General features: G+C 37.4%; 1 long non-coding RNA gene and 1 pseudogene across 1 annotated transcript; both read left to right on the top strand.

Annotated features, from left to right (window-relative positions):
• The first annotated feature begins 9921 nt into the window (after positions 1-9921).
• LOC137718180 (aldehyde oxidase GLOX1 pseudogene) lies at positions 9922-10977 on the top strand (annotated as a pseudogene).
• Positions 10978-11203: 226 nt separating this feature from the next.
• On the top strand, positions 11204-14616 carry LOC148695257 (uncharacterized). Its single transcript, XR_015965044.1, has 3 exons — positions 11204-12122; positions 13180-13421; positions 13551-14616. It is a non-coding gene; the product is annotated as an uncharacterized LOC148695257 (long non-coding RNA).
• The last annotated feature ends 2897 nt before the right edge of the window (positions 14617-17513 follow it).

The raw sequence follows: 17513 nt of genomic DNA, 5'->3' as shown, positions 1-17513 counted from the left end.
GGATTTCTAATTGATATTAATTCTGTGTAATCTCCTGTAACCTCGTCTAATTAGTTTTCTTCCTTTTACATTAGGGTTGTACACCTTGTACAAATATCTCTCATTGAGAAGAATAAAATTATCATTCAAAGCATTCTCCACTTGGTACCAGAGCTAGAAAAACCCTAACTGGTATCACGTGATCCCAATATTGATTCCCTGCGGTGCTGAGCTGTTCAGCACATCGTCTAGGAAAAGGCAATCCACTGCTCCAGTAGCACTGCGCCTTTGATCAGCGAGCGGCTGCTGTGCCGTTGCTGCCCCTCTGAAGAAATCACAGTGAGCGACCTGTTTGCCTCGTCGTTGCTGTGCTCAACTAAGCGCAGCGAGCAACCTTGCATTGTTGTTGTCCAAGAAACTGTGAATAAGCTCTACTGCCATCCGAAATCTGTTGAACTCGCCCGAAGAAATTCGTTGACTCATCTGCATCACGCTGGAGAACCTGACCCGCGAACTCGTCTGAGATCGTTGCTGCAATCAGAAAACCCAGATAACCCCTGCTGCTGCAAGACTACGGACCCGCACCTGTTTTTTTAGGGATGTGCTATCCACACCCCATTTTACTTCTCACACATCCCTTGATAATTTATGTTCCTTGATCTTCTTTAATTCATCCGATTCAACGGCTGAAATTAAAAAGGTGTGTGAGAAGTAAAATAGGATATGTGGATATCACATCTTTTTTTTATTGTTTTCAAAAGGAAAAAGAAAAAAAAAAGAGTAAAAAAAAAAAAGAAAAACAGAAAAAAAGAAAAAAAAGAAAAAAGGAAAAAGAAGAGAAAAAAAAGGAAAAAAAAGAAGGAGGAAAAAAATCAGCTTTGCTTTGTAGATTGGTCTCTTTTTTTTTGTTTTGTCGTTGATGGGCTACCTTGTTGGCCCATACTGATTGGTTTCTTGGGCTCAACTTGCTTGGAGGTTTAGGCTACATCAATCAAGGACTCGCGGACTGATTATAACTATTTGGGAATGGCCTCGATTACCGAAGCTAAGATCCATTCTGAACATATAGCCGAGAAAGTGTCGGCCTTTCTTAATGACACAGGTTATGATGGTAAGGGTTTAAAGGTTTCTACATCTGTTAAGAATAATACATGGATAATTAATTATGGTACTACTGAACATATGACTTGTAATTCTAAATAGGTACAAACCCTAAAATCATCCCCCAAAACTGTCGTGAGTGTCACCAATGGTAATGTTGCCCCCATTATCAGAGAAGGCGATGTCTCACTTTCTGATACCTTGAATCTTGATTATGTACTCGTTGTTCCTTCTCTTGACTATAATTTATTATCTGTTGCTCAAATAATTGTCGCCCTACATTGTCTTGTGATTTTTTGGCCTTCTTTTTGTGTTTTTAAGGACATTCGGACTAGTAAGACGATTGGTTATGGTATTAGGAAGGGGAAACTCTACTACTTGGAGCTGACATCGAACAGTTCTCACATGTTGACTCAAGCTCTTGTAGTGGAAGGAAATTAGGGGGATAGGAATAAAGCTTCAGAGATTTGGTTGTGGCATCGACAACTTGGACATACTTCTTTCGGCTATTTACGGAGTTTGTTTCCTAGCCTATTTGTTAAGCATGATGTTTCTAGTTTTAAATGTGGTGTTTGTGAACTAGCTAAAAGTCATCATTCTTCGTTTCCATCCAGTTTGAATAAAAGTTCTGTTCCATTTATGATAATTCATTCTGATGTTTGGGGTCCATCTAAAACTACTAAACTTGATGATGCTCATTAGTTCGTTACTTTTATTGATGACTGCACACGTATGACTTGGGTTTGTTTGATGCAATCCAAAAGTGAAGTACTTCTTTATTTTAGCAGTTTTACAAAATGGTACAAGTACAATATAAGTCACAAATACAGGTTCTTAGGAGTGATAATGGTGGCGAATATGTCAACTCTGAACTTCGTGCCTTTCTTGATCATCATGGGATTGTTCATCAAACTACATGTCCATATACTCCACAACAAAATAGGATCGCTGAACGTAAGAACCGTCAGCTTCTAGAGGTTGTTCATGCTTCTTTACTCGAGGCGCGTCCCCTGTTATCCTATTCACCTCAGCTGCGTATCTCCTTAATCATGTTCCATCCCAATCGGTTGATTTTCAGACCCCCTTCAGGCACTTTCTTCACATGTTGCTCCTGCAGTCCTTAATCTTCCACCTCATGTGTTTGGTTGTGTGGCCTTCGTTCATCTTCACAAACAACAACGAAGTAAGCTTGAACCTCGGGTCTTATGATATGTGTTTGTGAGGTATGCATCAAGGCAGAAAGGATACCGTTGTTATCACCCTCCGATGAATAAGTTGTTTGTCACTATGGATATTGTGTTTCATGAGAATGATATGTACTTTGCCAATCTCGAGTCTTCACTTCAGGGGGAGAATCAGAAAAAGTTCAAACTCTTGATTATACTATTCCAGATATAGATAGAGTGAATGATTTGGATTTAAGTGGTGATGTCTTGGAAATAAGTGGTGATCATTCACACGAAAACAATGATGTGAATGAATTAGAATTAAGTGGTAATGTCTTGGAGACAAGTAGTGATCTTTCACATGGAAACAATGTTGAAAACCTTGAAAGGGATGAGTCGACATCGCCAGATAACTCACTGCCTGATAGCTCACTGCCAGTTTCCTCACCACAGGACAGCCCTATGTCGCCAGCTACCTCACAGTCGATCTTGCGTCCTAATAACCATAATCAATCGTCTTCGATCCCGGATGCACCACCACGACGTCGTCTCCCTGATTACGTCAACCGAGATATTCCTAAACTTATTTATGAAGCCGACCTTAAATGTAAAACCAGGTATCCGGTGAGTAAGCCCAACCCTGAGTCTAATTTGTTATACCCGTTAAGTAATTATGTGTCTACTAGTCACCTGTCAGAATCAAATAAGTCGTTTGTGCATCAATTATCTATTGTATCTATTCCTAACAGTGTGTAGGAGGTTTTAGCTGATCCACATTGGAAATCAGCAATGAATGAAGAGTTGAAATCTTTGAAGAAGAATGCTACGTGGGAGATCACAGATTTGCCAGCTGGCAAGAAACCTGTGGGATGCAAATAGGTATATACTGTGAAATACAAAGCAGATGTGATGGTGGATCGTTTCAAGGCAAGACTGGTAGCAAAATGATACACTCAAAAATTTGGAATCGACTACATAAATACATTTGCACCTGTAGCCAAGACCAACACAATTCGTGTTTTGTTGTCATTGGCTGCAAATCTTAATTGGCCCTTACAACAGTTTGATGTGAAGAACGCCTTCTTGCATGAAGACTTGACAAAAGAGATTTATATGGATCTTCCACCAAGATGTAATGCTCCAGATAAATACAAAAGAAAAGTGTGCAGGTTGAAGAAATCCTTATATGGTTTGAAGCAGTCCCCTCAGGCATGGTTTGGAAGATTCAAAAATCTATGAGAACATTTGGCTACCAACAAAGTAACTCCGATCATACTCTGTTCCTGAAAAGACGAAATGGGAAACTTACTGCACTTATTGTATATGTAGATGATATGGTGGTAACAGGTAATGACCCAGAAGAACGTGCGGCCTTGCAAAGATATTTGTCTACAGAATTTGAGATGAAAGACCTTGGATCCTTGAAATATTTTTTGGGGATTGAGGTATCGAGAAGCAGTTCGGGAATTTTCTTATCACAAAGGAAGTATATTATTGATTTGTTGCATGAAACCGGCATATCAGCTTGTCAACCAGTAGCTACACCATTAGAGGAAAGATTGAAGCTTAGTGTTGATCCTAATCAAGTACCAGTTGACAAGGGGAGATATCAAAGGTTAGTAGGTCGTTTAATGTACTTGGCACACACAAGACCGGACCTTGCTTATGCCTTAAGTGTGGTGAGTCAATACATGCATGATCCCAGAGAACAAGATATGAATGCAGTGATGAGGATTTTGAGATATTTGAAAGGAAGTCCCGGCAAAGGAATTTTGTTTAAAAGGAATAATCATCTTAGAGTTGAAGCTTATACTGATGCAGATTGGGCATGTTCGATTGACGATAGGCTCTCAACATTAGGTTACTTTACATTTGTTGGGGGCAATTTGGTTACATGGAGAAGTAAGAAACAGAATGTGGTTGCCCGTTCCAGTGCAAAAGCTGCATATAGAGGTATGGCCTTGGGGATTTGTGAAATTATGTGGCTTAAGGTCTTACTTCGCGATTTGGGTATACTACATGATCAGCCCATGAAATTATTTTGTGATAACAAAGCTGCCCGTGACATTGCACATAATCCGGTAAAATATGATAGAACAAAGCATGTTGAAGTTGATCGGTTCTTCATCAAAGAAAAATTAGAAGAAAAAATAATTGAGCTACCGACAATAAGAACAGAGGATCAGTTGGCAGATATCCTCACGAAAGCTGTTTCAAGTCATAAGTTTTCATGTTTTTCAAACAAGTTGGACTTGAGTAACATATATGCACCAACTTGAGGGGGAGTGTTGACTTTGTATTTTAGGTAGGATTCCTAATTGATATCAATTCTATGTAATCTCCTGTAATCTCGTGTAATTAGTTTTCTTCTCTTTACATGAGGGTTGTACACTTGTATAAATACCTCTCATTGAGAAGAATAAAATCATCATTCAAAACATTCTCCATTGCTCTATCCTAAAAAATCGATGTTGTTCAACAATTCGAGGGATAGGATGACCTTTACATTTTTTTTAATACAATAGTCCTTGAAAAATCTGGTCCGCCGGCCTAATAAACTTCCTTACACTAAACCAACAATTTTCACAAAGTGCACAAAACAGATTAGGGCAGAACAACATTCAGCATTTCCATCAAGTAGAAACCGCAAAAAAACGATCCTTAATTGGTTTACATGAACTGCAATAAACCTAGAGATGCAAAACCAGATCACGTAGTTTTGATTCGGAATAAAAAAGATCGAAAGTCGGGTGATATCAGTACAAGTTTTGCGCCGGAGGGAACTTTGTCTTGAAGCTTTTTACGGGCTATTTCCTGGCCTGACTCTAGCCAATAATGATGCCCATTGAAACCAACGGTTTTTTCATCACCAATCCAAAAATGTTCCTTATAGTACCTTTTATAGGGGGTTAAGACCATTCGCTGAAGACTCTGCACATAGTACTGTGGGTGGATAGTGAGGGGAAAATCTCTTAAACTAGTTTTGCAAGGCTTCCATTTTCGACGTGGGATATACAAAACTCTCAACAAAGACCAGTTTCAAGATAAAAGGGGAAAGCAATGCGTATTGGAGTCAAAATATAGAGCACTACAATAATGTCTAGAAGGTAGACTAGAAGGCTTCGTTTGTTGTCTACGATTAGACTTGACAAGTTACTAGATTCAATGTATGTTGAAGTAGTGGGTGCCGATTTTCAATTTTTATCCAAGTTGAGGGTAGAAAATGAATTAGTTAAGTTATCCCTCCCCTCATAAAAATAATATATACAATTGTGAGAAGTTTCTTTTGTGATTATCCATCTTCTACTTTTAAATTGGATAAAACTTAAAAACTGACATCAATTTCTTCCTCATCATGCAATATTAAATGTGAATTATTCAATATATCCAATTGGATCACATATTCCAAACGAGGCTAAATTTTGCTTTATAAAAGTTATATGTAGTTGTATGATGCTTGTGCTAGTTTACTAATAACGAATTATAGAATCACTTGAATTGCAAATAAGGCGGTCAATGCACCTTTTTCGACGACTCTGTTCGCCGGACGTAAACGAATAATTGATTTCTGTTCGTCGAGTAAGACTTCAGGCGATGGCTTTTAAGCGACAAACTTTTTTCGTTACCTAAAATTTTAGGTGACGAAACCCCATTTGACTTGACAAAATTTTTTCGTCTTGCGAAATTATTTATTTATTTATTTTTGGTAATGAAGGTTTGTATGTTCGAGGAAAACAACCGACTAGATTGAAATTCATTAAAACTAAAGATCGATATGAGAAGAAAAATCTACTTTCAAGAATGGAATAGTAGGGTATGAATATTATAATAGATTAATTCAAGGCTAGTTAATTAGCATGGAAAAATTAGAAGAAATGGATTAGAGATATACAAACGTGGATATCTTCAAAAGTTATTGTCTGATCCATTGGTTTAGTGATGCAGAGCAGCCCGGATTAAACGAAAAGGGGGAGATTTTTCTGCGTTATGAACAAAATTAGGGTTTTAGAATCCTTGGAGATTCAGATTCGGCGAGATGACGTGAGTCTTTTTATTTTTCAGATTTGGTATTTAGTCAGAAACGAAAACTAAGATGAAGCAATTACCAAATTAACATAAATCTTTTTCAGCATTGAAACGAAATCCCACTTAAATGCATGCACGTACAGTTTTTTTTTTATTAATAGAACAATATTTATTGTTAATCAAACTTAGGAGGGTGTATTCAATTAGGATTTTGAGGGATTTTAATTATTTTAATGAAGTATCAAATTTTGGAAGAGAACATTGTGAAAACATTGAGAGGGTCCTCAAACCAAACTAAAGAACTCCCAACTGAGAGACAAACTTAGCTATCGTTACAAAGAAGAGGAATATAAGTAACACTAATTTCCTGCACTTGTGAGGCTATGCAATCACAAATCCTCCAGGATCAAACTTGGGGAGGGGGTTTGAAAGGAAAAAAAAAAGTAGGCGTTTTGTTGAGGATCTCACCACCACTAATACACGCACATACCAATATGACTTGGTAATTAGAGAAGTGGCTTGGTAATGGGCTTGATTACTCAAAATATTAATTGAGGGTCCATTAATTGATCAAAATATGGACCTTGTGCCTTATGGGAGCCAATTGGGCTCTAATTACTTGTAAAACATTAATCTAAGTTTTAAAAAAAAAAAAAATTTTATATGTTGGGAATACATATAGTGTCCTTCTCTTAAAAAGAAAAATGTTATGAATATCACATTGGTGTACCATCTAATGTTATTAGTAATGAGTACATACTACATTTAATAAAAGGAAAACTAATGAAAAAGGTATGAAAACTTTGAGTTTTAACAATAAGAACAAAATAAAGGATAAATTGAATAGTATCATGATTGACTTTTTAGTGTAAAAATATGGTTTTTTGTTAAAGTAAATAGTACCGCGAGTTTTTCGTTAAAACTCCCTTTAATAAAATCTTATTGTCTGTTGATTGTGTGTATCACTTGCCATATGATATGATCTAACAATGTGGTATAAATATGTAGTTTCCATATTAAAAGCATCTCCAATGGGAGCCCCTACTTAGGAACTCCCACCACCAACTTTAAGGACTCATTTAGGGGCTTTAAAGAAATATTCAAGCCCCTAAAAGAATATTGTTTGCAACGGGAAGTCCTTATAGTATAATTCCTAAATGTAAGAACTAAAATATTAAAAATCATTTTTCATCATTGAAATATTTTGGCCATTGATAAAAACCAAAAAGATATCTCAACCATTGATTTTTCAAGAGGTGAAAAAAAAAAAAAAACTATAGGAGCAAAACCAAGTTCTCAATCCCTGTCAAAAAAAGTCTTTGCAACTATTAATTAGGCCAACAAGGTCCTCGTCAAATAATACTTCTTGCAGTAATATATTTTTGTCTCTCCAACAGTAATGTTTATGTCTCCTGCTGGTAAGCAAGTTGATTTATTCCCTCTAGTGCTTGTAAGTTCACGAACATATCAAAGGTTTGACGCATACGGTTTGGTGGTTAAAAGCACGCACATGGTGGTTAAATTATTCTTCTGGGTTCATGAACTAAGGGCTTCAACTTTTATATGGTCCGCTGTCTAAACCGGACTAAAAAGTTTGGTTGATAAATTAATTAATTTGACAGGAAAGCTAGGAACCTCCTTATCTGAACATTCTCATTATTTTTTCGCCTCGTTTTCTCGTTTTACAATATTGTGTGATGATCTAAATTTTCTATTCATTAAGTCAGCATTTCAGCATCAAGTCTACCAAAATCAACTAAATTTTAAATAGTTTAGCCATCAATCGGCTATCAAATAAGTAAATGAAGCATCCTATACTATTAAATACTGAATTTCTGACAACGTTAGAGTTAATTTTTATAGGTTGAATTAGAAAGTATACAGTTATGATCATCACGTAGACATTGCAGAATGAGAATAAAAAAGAAGAAATTATTTGTTTAAATATTAGAAGATCAATAAGAAAAATGATCTTGGCAAGGAAAAAACGATAAAGGCGTTGCCTGAAAAAATTACATATAATAAGTATATATACCAAGTCCTGCTGTTAGTTGATAATGTAAATAGAACGATTTTCAATAATTGTAAGAAGGAGATCAGAAATACATTATAAATTCAGTGGAAGAATGCATGGATGTTTACGCGTCTTGACCACAAAACATAATCATCAAAATAAACTAAAGAAAACATATCCCTGAAAAATATTATTTTCGTTACTTGGCAGAATGTTTGCTTTGCTTAAAGCTAAGGACCTCAGCAAATATGTGCAGAGAATATTGTTTCTTTACAGTTTGTTTTGGTATCACCGAAAGAAATGAACTGATTCGAGCAGCCACGCAGCCCACCTTTTTGAATTCTAACTTAAAGCTGGTCATCGTTCATTAATTGTTAAAGTTTTACTAAAAGTTGTAATCTGGAGTTTTTTTTTTCCCTTTGAAAAGGAGAAAAGTTATTTTTAAAAAATGTCTGCGGATCTTTAAAGCATATATGCGTTAAAGAGAAAAAGCTAATAAAAACGTGATTAAATGACAATGTAGATTCGTGTATGGCGGTTTATATATGGCAAAAGCTTCCTTCTTTTTGCATGTGTATTATTCAAGTTTTTGCTTCTGAATGTTCAGGTCTTTGTCAAAGTGGAATATTAGTGAATATATTACCAAAAATATAAATATTCGTGAATATTGGAATGAAACTTTGCAGGCCCAGGCAAGGTCCTAGATGAGAGACTTAGCTAGGTAAGAATATAATTAGAATAAACGACGATTTTTTTTGTTTTATAGAAGGGAGGTTTGAATAAAATATTACGTTATATATTTTTATTGAAAATCATATGACGTGATTGTTGATAATTTTTTTTTTTAAAGAGGATTAGCTGGTGGCTTCACCATTGCAATCGGAGCACTGCAATTCACCCTTCCAGAGGCCGCAAAAACTCACAAAGGCATTTCACCCTCCACCTGGCCACCATTATGCGATTCACCAGATGTTGATAATTGAATTATTACTTAATTGTTGATTAACGTACTTATTTTTTTATTGGTAACACATCACATGGTTTGTAAATGTGGTTTAAAAATGGATCTATTTAGTATTACTCTTTAAAGAGGATTTTAAATAAGAAGATCAACCGTCAACAACGACATCATGTATATGGTTTATGCATGTGGTTTAAAAAGAGAGTAATGTTATACTTATCATATTTCTTACCACTTAATTGTACCACATCTATATTAGAGGTAAGACCCACTATCATATAGGTCACACCCACATTAGAAATATAATATAAATGTGGTAGTATAAAAAATCTGGTAAAAATAACATTTTTGTTAAAAAAAAAAAAAAAACTCCCTCTGACATTACTCTGGGAAGCTTAAACCCTTCTATTTAAAGAGGCCCAGGTTGAGGCAGACAGACCCACAGAGCGCTAGCTAAAGCACAAATTAGAGATACAAAGCTAGTTTCTGACCCAAGAAAATTAAGAGCCCCAAAATACCAAAAACACAAGGAAAAAAAAATGAAGCCAATTAGTCTAGTTTCTGATCTCATGATTTTTTCATTATTTATCTTGTCATTTCAATTTTCTCTCACTACTACCCGCGCTGCTGGTGGAAAATGGCAGCTCTTGCAACAAAACGTCGGCATTTCCGCCATGCACATGCAACTCCTCTACAACGACCGCGTCATCATGTTCGACCGCACCGACTTCGGCAAATCCAACTTGTCCTTACCCAACGGTACATGCGTCAGAAACGACTGCACCGCCCACTCCGCCGAGTACGACGTCACAACTAATACCGTCCGCCCCCTCACGGTTCAATCCGACATTTGGTGCTCCTCCGGCTCCGTAGCCCCCAACGGCAACTTGATCCAAACCGGCGGCTACGACATAGGAGAGCGCCGCGTTAGGGTTTTCGAGCCCTGCACTGGTTGTGATTGGAAGGAGTATGAGAATACCTTAGGCGTGAACCGCTGGTACGTCACCGATCATATTCTGCCCGACGGACGGCAGATCATCATCGGCGGAAGGCGGCAGTTCAACTACGAGTTTTATCCGAAGACCGAGTCTTCGAGCCATGTCTACAGCTTTCCCTTCCTTGTGCAGACTAACGACCCCAACGAGGAAAACAATCTTTACCCTTATGTTTTCCTCAATGTCGATGGGAATTTATTCATTTTCGCAAACAATCGAGCAATTCTGTTCGATTATGTCATGAACAAAGTCGTTAAAACCTACCCGCAAATACCCGGCGGCGACCCGAGGTCGTACCCTAGCACCGGTTCAGCCGTGTTGCTGCCATTAAGGAACTTGACGACTCCGTCTATTGAGGCTGAGGTTTTGGTCTGTGGTGGAGCTCCGAAAGGGTCTTATATCAAGGCAATAAAGGGTACTTTTGTGGAAGCTCTCAACACATGCGGTCGGATCAAAATAAACGACCCGAAGCCGCAGTGGGTTGTGGAGACTATGCCTCAAGCTAGAGTCATGAGTGACATGTTATTGCTCCCAGATGGCACCGTTTTGATCATCAATGGTGCATCTTTTGGGACTGCTGGTTGGGAACTCGGACAGAATCCTGTGCTCGAACCACTTGTGTACCGACCAGATAACGCTGTTGGGTCACGGTTTGAAAAACAAAACCCTGCCTCAATACCGCGAATGTACCATTCCACCGGGGTATTACTTGAGTACAAAAAATACTTTGGGTGACGTAGGTCCTTCGTCGCGCAAAGTCAAAAAAACGTCGCGCAAAAATTTTCGTGACGAACCTTCGTCGCGCGACAAGCGTCGCGCCACGCCTGTGAAAGAAGGTTTTGCGCGACGAAGAAGTTACATGCGTCACACAAAATGGGTTGGCGTGACCAAGGTGTGCGTCACGCAAAGTGGGTTGGCGTGACATAGGATGCGTCACGCAAAGTGGGTTGGCATGACATAGGATGCGTCACGCAAAGTGGGTTGGCGTGACATAGGATGCGTCACGCAAAGTGGGTTGGCGTCACTCAAAGACACTTTGCGTGACACATACCTACGTCACGCAAACCCACTTTGCGTGACCTATGGAACTTTTTCGTCGCGCAAACTTTTTATGTTTTAATTTTTTTGACAAAAATATTTTGGATTTATTAATATTTTTGATTTAATTTTTAATAAATATTGTAATTATTCTAAACAATAAACAATAAACCAAGAAAAAGTTTAATTATAAACCATATGAAAATGTGCATACAAGATGTCTAAACAAAAAAAGAAAAAACTACAACAAGTAGTCTTCTAGGTTTGAAAGCTGCACACAAAAGCCCGAAGAAATGTAGAGCAACATCTCCTGAAACAAAAAACAGAAGCAAATCATACACTCAGGCGACGAATCTAACGATATAAACAGAACACCCTAAATTAGATAAACAAAATTCATATGCAAATTCCATCTGAATATCGAAAGTTGTTAGCAAGATTCTATCACCTATGCAAATATCTCCATCATCATCACATTCAAATCAACTTTAGTTAATTGAATTAACTTTAATAATTGTAATAGGAAGTAATGATTATGTCCAACCTTCGGGACAACATTTGTAGGCTATATCTGCAAAAAAGTACTAAAAAAGTAGAAAAACTCACCAACGAACGCCAGGCGTTAAAAAAAGGGACCCTGATAAAATCGAAAAACCAACAAAATTCGTATCAATAGGAGATAAGATAAGGTGTAATAATGAGGCTACATACCTTATTATATACCTTGAGCACAAAGTGGTTCCAACGTTGCACAAAGACAATCCTCCACTTACGAACCCTAAATATTTTAAAAATGAAATTTGATTACAAAAAACCTATGCAAAATAAACCTTTACAAAAATGTTTACTTCTAAACGGAAGATGAGATGCTTCAATGTTCTTGGGCTAGAACTAGGGTTTTGACAACGAAATTTGAATCCCCAAACGGAAAGAGAGGAGTTCTATGAGATCCACAAATAGATCCTTCACAATCTAAATTTGCGCCCTTGACTTTGTTGGAAATTCAAATCAAAACAGGTTGTAAAATGTTGCTGCTAGCTGTTTGTTTCTTTCCAGCTACAAAGAACAAAGTCTCCTCCATGTGCTAGCCGAAAGGTGTTGAAAGACAGCAAGGAATGATGCAGAGCATGTGTGTAAAAGTGTCTAGCAGCTGGTGCATATGTGAAAGGGTGTAAAGATGGTAATCACCATCTGTCGCTGCATGTGTGTGTGCCAGATTGTTCTAAGTTCATTTGATCTGTTTGAATGGTTGTATGTGTTGTTGTATTTTTTTATTTAAAGCACTTGACTGGTTCTTTGCTGTTTGGATTGTATAAATAGGCCTTTCATGCTAGGCTTTAGGTATCATCCGAATCCCATTTTCTGATTGTATTCTCTCAGGTTCATAAGCTTGTAAGCTTCTGTTTTCTGTTTTTTTCATCAGTTTGTAAACTGCCTTTTATTTCATATATCAAGAGAGTGTGGTTCGTGGAAGCTTGTTATTTCCTATCCCTTCTCCATTTGTTAGTCCAATTTTATTGAGAGTGAAAGAAGTGAGAGGTGTGATAGAGTTTGTAAACTTATCACCCACATATTTTGGTATTGAGTTAGTAAACTCTTGTGAATACCAACAGACTTTTAGCTATATCTTTGCCATATATCACAATCCAGGCAAAAATATAGCAAAATTTGGATATTTTTTTATGGTGAAATTCTAACTTGTAGCTAATTAATTGTACAAATCTAAAAATGTATCCAAGCAGCAAATTTTTGTTCTTGGTTTATAGAGATCTAAGAACAAATCACCTTGATATCAGGGCGCAAATGATTGTGCCATCTTTCTCTACACTGCTTGCCAGCCCTACCCACCAACTTCTCAGCAATCTGTGCCCATTTTCTCTCTCCACATTGCTGCACCAGCCTGATCAACTTCCTGAAAATTTCACCATACGAAAACAAAGCCAAACAAAAGAAAAAAGAAAACCCATTCAAGTTTACCTGAAATATTATTTGATGGCTTCAAAAAATCGATTTATCAACAACGAAACATGAAAAATCGATAAACTATAAGAAAAAACCCAAATAATTTTACATGCAACATTGTTTGATGATCGATCGACTTTGAAATACAAAAAATCCACAAGCTTTAAGAAAAAAAAAGGGCAAATTAAGAGAACCATCACACTGTTTCTTGTTACAGAGATATATATATCTATATATAATCTTACCTGTCTTCTTCAGCAGTCCACTGTCCCTTTATTAAAGTAGCAGCAGTTAAACCTTTTTTAAAGAACTTACCAGATGCAAGATTCAAAGAACTTACCAGAAAACATTAGCCTTTTTGGCTAAAAATCATCTTCAATCCAAATCAAAAGGCTGAAGAAGCTCGGAGAAGCTTAAACTGCTTCCAGTTTTTTCTAGCGAGCCAAGATTTGTCAGGGATAGAGGAGACGCAGGACTTGAGCGAGAGGAAAAGAGGAAAGTCTTTTCCTGCAATTTGATTTGCAATTTGAGCGAGAGGAAAGTCTGCAATTTAAGCAAGAGGAAGAGGAAAAGAGGTCTGCAATTTGAGGAAAAGAGCTCTACGGAAAGAAAAACCGAGAGGAAAAGAGGATAGGATATATGGTTGCAAAACTTGGAAAAATTGAAAAAAAAGCCTATTTTTCGCCAAAATTATCAATTCGCGTGACATAGGTATACAATTTGACGTCACGCAAAGTGGTTTTGCGCGACGATTAAAGCGTCGCGCAAGGTTTTTTTATTTTATTTTTAAAGTATTAAAAAAATTACCAAAAATGTGACTTTACTCCTTTCAAGTTCAATTTTTATTTCACATAAACCCCACAATAATATATTATTCTAAAAAAAACCCATAATAATTTTTTTTACATATATATCATTCAATTTCTTAAGTGTTATAAGCACAAAATAAATAAATTAAAATCTACTTAGTAAATACATTGTACGAAACTAGTTTCAACGATCCAACCGTCAAACTTGTTTGTATATGCTTCGAGATCGCATACGCCAAAAATAGGAAAAAAAAAACATTTAGAGATCAAGTAACGCGACAAAACTTTGATCTTGGTGATTCCACAGGCTTAATCTTGAACTGGTTTCCTCCCATCGTTGATTTTCCACAGGCTTAATCTTGAACTGGGCTGGAGGATTTTTTTGTTCTCCCCCGAAGGTCTGAGCTTACTCCTTTTATCTGTTTCTTTGTTCAATCTCTCCAATTCGTATTGAAGAGGGTTAGAGGATAACTCAGCATATGCAGTTGTTGCTTGTCTCCACATGCTTCAATGTATCATTTTCACTTGCCTTACTTACTCCCCTTTGCAGAAGTGGTCCCTTCTCTAGAAGTGTATCAACCGTTGAAGATGACTACTCGAGAGCAATCCTAGGTAAGCAACCAGGGAATAGATTCCAGGCAGTCGGTTCCAGATCGGAAGACTGACTCCAAGTGCCAGCTGATTGCTTCTTTCACTTTGCCATGCGAGTAAGAACAAGGACAAAGAAAAAGACAGGGAAAGAGCATGATATGAGATACTTTTGCTTTGGACCTTGATGATATGAGATACCTTTGCTTTTGAAGAAGCGGTGAATGAATCAGCACATGTATTTGTTGTGCTTATCTCCACATGCTTCGATCTACCGTTTCCTCCTGGGTCATCTGTACTCCAAGCATCTGGTATCTTCTTTGGGGAAGAAGAAAAAATTGAGTATTTCGAGAGGCTTTGCTGGGAGTGTGCCCTCAGACGTGAGGAAGAGTTGGGCATTTTCTTCAGGTCTGCCTTGCCATAAAAGATGAAGGTCGATATATATAGGGATTTCCCAATAGCAAGTGGTGGTACTGAACGAACGCCTCTTTGATTTCTGAGCTAGCGCCTCTTTGCTTTCTGAACAAACGCCTCTTCGATTTCTGAACAAACGCCTCTTGGATTTCTGAACGACACGTAGTAGTGTGGATGCGGCTCTGTCAGAGATCTTTTGACAAAGTTGCACACGTTTTCTGAAAAGCAGAGAAAGCGTCGCCGAACTTTACGCTTGTCGGCAAAAGTGTGTAGTTGCGATGATGACCTCCACGTGTTTTCAACTTTGTCAGAGATCTTTTGACAAAGTTGAACGCGTTTTCTGGAAAGCCGAGAGAGCGTCGCCGAACTTTACGTTTGAAATTCCGGCTTTTTGAATCGGTGGTCTTGTCGCCTTGGCTTTTTATAGAGGTATCGATCACCTCCAACATGCACACTTTGAAGATTGCCCATTCTTGAAAATCGTCTCCGGCCCTTTTAGATTTTACTCCATCCAACCCTTCTCTTTGAACACCTTTGAAAAATGGCTAACCCATCTAACCTTTGCTTAGATTTGAGTCTCAGCAGCGATCCGGTTGCGCCCCGTCAAGGTAATGTATGGCGCCCTTCTTTTTTATCTTCTAATGGCCCTCTTACAGGTGAAGACTCCATGATGACGGATGCAATAACAGCTACGATAGTAGTTAGGAACCTCCTCACTCCTAAAGATAGTAGGCTGCTCTCCGGACGGTCCGATGAGTTGGCCGTTCAAGAGTCCCTCGCTCTCAGTGTTCAGTGTGCAGGCTCTATGTCCAACATGGGCCAATGATGCGTGATTTATACGCACACAAATTAAACCCTCTTTTCGTCAAATTATAGTATAAGTATAAGTAGGGATCGTTCTGGACCGGGGATTAGGAGGGATTGTTAATCACTTGGATTTGACTCAAAAACGTAAAAACGTAATAATAAACACTAAACTAGACTCAAAGAATGTAAAACTAAACTTTAAAACACTAAGACAAACCAAAGACTCAAAATGCTTTTAAAAACACAAACTAAAATGATTTCTAACTAAATTGACATTAAAGTAAAGGGGGATTTAAGTTTATACGAAATTAAATTAAATGAACAAATTAAAACAGAATGTAAATATGAAATTGATGAAATAGAATGGATGAATGCTAGCTAAGGGGGTCATCTCCACATATGTTACACTTGCATAATAAAAAGATTTCCAATTACATTTCAATAAATTATGAAACTCATCACCCCAGGTTAATTAGGTCCGCTTAAATTAACCGTCAAGTTTTCCTTAAGTTAATGAATTGGATGGGTTAGCGCAACGCAATTCACAACATTCTCCAAAAGTCCTTTACGTGAACAGCACAATAAAGATACAATCAAAGATCATTAAGCATTATGAAAACTATAAGTGTTGACGAGGCATTCGTTACTATGATGAGCATGAAACTCGTGCCAAGAATTCATTTAACGCGATTGTTTATAAGCAACCTCCACTACTTGTGAATATAAGTTCATAACGATTAGGTGAAAATCACTTATATTCTAGCGTCATATTCATGCATGAAAATTAAGCGCGCATTCTTAATAAACATACATAAATAAGTTATCAATCAAACGGTTAAACAAATTGAATCAACAACTTATGAAATGCAATTAGAAGTAATCAAATCAAAATGCAAGCATAAACATATATTTCGAATCACCCCCTAGCTAAAGGGGGTTTAGTTTATTATAACTTTGAAATCAAAGAAACACCTAAACATTCCAACAACTCAAACTTGAATTGTATGAACGTTTAGGCACTCTTCTCTTCCTCGTTGTTGTAGCACAAGGTCTAAGGATAGTTGGTTTGGGGGAATGGAAGTGTGGAATGGAGTGAGGAGTGATGGAAATGGAAAGATGGTTTTTGGATTCTAAGGGAGACTCACGGCTAAGAGAGAAAGGGATGTGTTTGTGGTGTGTTGTGTATGAAATGAGATGTCCATGAATGAATGAATGCAAGGGTATTTATAGGAGTAGTGGAGGGAACATATGGCTATGTCATTTGTAGGTGAAGTAGGTGGATGTTGTAGGTGAAGTAGGTGGATGTTGTAGGTGAAGTAGGTGGATGTTATGTTAAGTGATAAGTGATAAGTGATATGATATGTGGTTATGATATGATAAGTGGTTAAGTGGTGATGATAAGTGATAAGTGATTAAGTGATATGATATGTGGTGATGATAAGTGATAAGTGCATGTGGGTTAACTAATGAAGGAAATGCATGTGCAATGACAATGTGTTAGAATGGATGTGTGTTATGCATGGCATGATTGGGATTAGGAAAGGTTTAAATGTCCTAAAACTAAAGAGAACAAGGTTCCAACACTTTGGCTCCAATTAGGTCTTCAATTTCGTCCAACACTTTGGCTTCAAGCATAAGCTATCCGTCCTTAGC

Source organism: Pyrus communis, chromosome 8 (assembly GCF_041283825.1).
Source record: "Pyrus communis isolate YQ-2024b chromosome 8, ASM4128382v1, whole genome shotgun sequence".
Lineage (NCBI taxonomy): Eukaryota > Viridiplantae > Streptophyta > Magnoliopsida > Rosales > Rosaceae > Pyrus > Pyrus communis.
Note: the sequence above shows the minus strand (reverse complement) of the source record. Positions and strands in the feature narration are given on the sequence as shown.